This window comes from Melopsittacus undulatus, chromosome 4 (genome assembly GCF_012275295.1).
Source record: "Melopsittacus undulatus isolate bMelUnd1 chromosome 4, bMelUnd1.mat.Z, whole genome shotgun sequence".
NCBI classification, from domain to species: Eukaryota; Metazoa; Chordata; class Aves; order Psittaciformes; family Psittaculidae; genus Melopsittacus; species Melopsittacus undulatus.
Window position 1 is genome coordinate 8671070 of NC_047530.1, and position 4037 is coordinate 8675106.

Here is a 4037-nt window from a genome sequence, read left to right on the forward strand (position 1 = left end):
TATTTTCCAACCAACTGAGGTAGGGAATATAAGAGTTGTATAGTTTGACTCATAGCTCCACCTCCCACTGATGTCAAAAGTACAAATTATGTGCTCATCCTGTACCACAAAGGTGGGTTTTTTTTAAACACCACAATGATTTAGACAAAAGCAGGAGATAAGTCAAACATTTTATCACAAACTATTCCCAAAGTAGTTATCCACTAGTAATAAGTTCTGAATAACCACACTCCGAGGGATATCCTGGGGAAGTTGCATCCCTCACAAGCTGTAGGAGACCTAACAAAATGTTGTAACTACCAACATCTGCTATTACTTTCTCTACTCCTAAAATCCATTCCTGCATTTTGGCAGCATCGAGTGAAGTGATCTGAACATCCAAACAGCACCCTTGCAGCTCCCACCAGCTCCTCCAGCCAGATGCACAGCTGCAAGGTTTTTCACCAAGTTCACTATGAATTACAGCTGCAGTGTGGAGGTTGGCTCTCGTGGGCAGTGGCAAATAGTTAAAGAAAACAGTCTGTAGTTTTTCTTCTCTCTTCTTTCTTTAACATAGGGATGTTAAGGGGTAAGTGGAATTATCTGTACTGAAATGCTTTTCAGTAAACGTGCTGCTTTCAATTAAACTAGAAACTCATATAAACTTTAAAATACATTATTTCTTTTCCCAAAATACCTTGACATTCATGTTAAAATAATGAAGTCCAATTTCTTTTTCATTTTAGAATAATTCCACATTATTTTTCTCTAATAGCACTCCATACATAACGAAAGTACCTAGTGCCATTAAAACAACCAAAATATGACAAAAGCCGGATATTGCATTAAACATTTTAAAAATCACTAAATCCACCTGTTATTGAATAGTGAGAAATTTAAGTTGAAATTCTTTTAAAACTATTTTTTACTGTTTCTGTGTCAGGCAGAAAAACCCCTTTTTGAAGCAACAGCACTTCTTATGGAAAATAAAGAAATAGATAAATAAATCTGGTGTTCAACCATTTCTAATGAAAGTATTTGACTATTCAAACTGTCCTGTAGAGGAAAATTGCCTTAAATAAAGTTTCAAATGATCATCATAATCAGTCTGGTCTTCCATAGACCCAGACATTGAATACATGAAAGTTCTTGCTGTAGGTTGTAACACCCTTTATGCAGAAAAGTGGGATGAGTTCCCAGCTATGGGGTTTTTGTTAGGTTGCTTTTTTATGTTGGGGAGCAGTCTTTCTACAATAGAAATCTACTTCAGCTTGATTATATGATAACATTTTTGAAGTAACATTCCCTGATTTGAGAGGTTCAGCTCGTGTTGTTACAAGAAGCTTAGCACAGCAGCCATTGCATCACTTAGCTCAGGCTCTGAAGTCATTTTATGGCTCGGTTTGATGATAGTGGATTCTCTCCAGCTCTTCAAAACCACAAGTTACCCTTCCAGTTAGACAGTATGCCATGCTCCCCACTCAACTCCCACCCTTTCCACAACGTTCACATTTGAGGGTTTTGTGGATCTGCACATCGTAAGACAAAAGAAATCCAGCTAAAAGCTCTCCCATGCAAAACTGGACATAGCCCAGCAATGGTAGGAAGTTACTTGATAATGTGATATTGTCCATCGTGAGCAGTGAGTAAGAAGTCAGGAAGCCACAGACCAGAAGCCAAGATAGTGTTTCACCAATACCCTTATAATAACAGAAACCTTTGGCAGTACTGGTTGCATGGCGATGTGAGGTCTGGAGTCACACAGACACTAAACTGATCCATGCAACTCGGAACACAGGTTCCTGGGATGAGAGAGGAGCCGACTTCTTGTAGCAGCATCAGCATAGGCTTTGCAGACCCTTGGAAAGGTGAATTCTCCATTGGGAGCAGGAGAATTCTATTTGCCACCAAAATTCCAGATTAATATTGAAACAGACTCAGAGTCACTTTCATATTACAGAAAATTGAGATTTATGATCAGTGATACCTCCGGATTCTCAGAGTTTCTACAATTATCGAATAAAGGCAAAGGGGGGAAAGGTCCTTGGAGTCTGGCTGAAAAGCATGGCAAGACTGCCAACTTCTAATAGAGATGTGCTGTGATAAAGAACCAAAGCCACCTCTTGATCTGAGCTCTGATAAACTAGCCCAGCCACAGGGTCCAGCTTTATTTCTGAAATTACTAGTGATTTTGTTCTTCATAACCCCCTAAGCAAAAGCTTCTCATATCACATCCAAATATCAGACTTCATTTACATGACCCAGATAAGACATCCCAAAACTGAATCACTCATAATCCCTTTTTGTCTTACACTATGACAAAACCTGAAGTGATGGTGAAATCCATAAGAAATTAAAAGTCTTCATGCAAGTGTCAAAGCATCTCTTCAAAAGATTTGGGTGAGATGAAGAACAAGACATTAAGCTGTACTTCATGCTTTGATAGTACACAGAAGACCACAGCAAACATGTTGCTTATGAGACAATAACAACTTGCTTGACTTACTATTGTTTGTTGCATGTAAGTTGCACAATTGTGTTCATAGCCTGTTAGAAAAGTATTGTTCTAATATGTTATTCAGTATGGCCAGAAAAACAAATACATTGCCAATCTAAGTCTTATTTACAAATTAGTTGTGTTCAATTTTCTCAGGTTTTTTCCATAAGAACTTCAACACAATCTGAGGTGAACTGACACAGGCGACAATGACAACCAATGCACAAGCTGCTTTGCGCTATTGCTGAGTAGACAGCTCCCAGGGGCTGAATTACTCAAGAGCACCTTCCTCTCAAAGAGCACTTACTGGAATCACCCCATTTAATGCTGAGGGAAGGATAAGTCACAGCAGCCAGAATCCAGGTTCCCCTTCAGCTCAGACCAGAAGATATCACCTATGTATCACTAGCGCATAGGAGACAAGGTGGTCCCATACTAGATGCTCTAAAATGGGATCTACACCACCAGTCAAGCATACAATTGCGCAAGTGGGTTAACAGCCTCCGGGCAATGGAGTTTATCCTTCTCCTAAACAAGATTAGCAAAGACCTCAAAACCTAAATGAAGTAGAAGATGCGTAGCTGCAATAAAATGTGGTGAGTTGACTGCAGACAGCAGCTAAACTCAGGCATAACAGATAGCGACATTTCGCCTTTTCTATGTAATTTAGAGTGGCACATTAGACTAATAAACTCCTCCAGTTTCAAAAGTGCCTGTTTTCTTCGTTTGTTAAAGGATTATCACACTTCAGCCCCAGCTCAACCAGAATTTGCTTAATGAAGTCACAGTGTGAGATCTCACCTATTCTTTTATTTACTTTAAAAGAAATCTTGGGAGATGTAAACCTCCACTTTTTGATCCCCAAACACTTCAGCCTTACCGAGTTGAAGGAGAATAAGTGCTCACAGGAGGAGCACCTGAATTAGATGCTCTGGACAAGCAGAAGTGTCAGATCTCCAAACAGAAAGCAGAATCTCCAGCATGGTGTTGAGAGCGAAGCTCAGGGGCAGACACACAAATGCTGTAACCTCCTCTGAAATAGTGCCACCTAAGGGCTGACTATAGGAAAAGAGCACAGAAACACGCATTTGCTTGGGCCTTAGAATTACTTATATCATTAAGTGATTTTATGAACATTAGACTGACAAAAATAAAAATCGGTGGATTCACCAGTACTTCAGAACACTGCAAAGATATGCTACAGAGCTATTTATTGCCACAGCTTTCAAAGGGTTTGTCTTTCATAGAATCATAGAATAGTTAGGGTTGGAAAGGACCTTAAGATCATCCAGTTCCAACCCCCCTGCCATGGGCAGGGACACCTCACACTAAACCTTTGATACTAAGAAGTCAAATTCTGTTGACATCACAAGTTTGCCCTTGTAAACAGTCCCTCTCCAGATTTATTGCAAGCCCCCTTTAGGTACTGGAAGCTGCTCTAAGGTCTCCCCTGAGCCTTTTCTTCCAGGCTGAACAAACTGAGTTTGTCTTCACAGGAGAGGTGCTCCAGCCCTCTGGGCACCTTTGTGGCCTCCTCTGGACTTAGAATCATAGAATCATA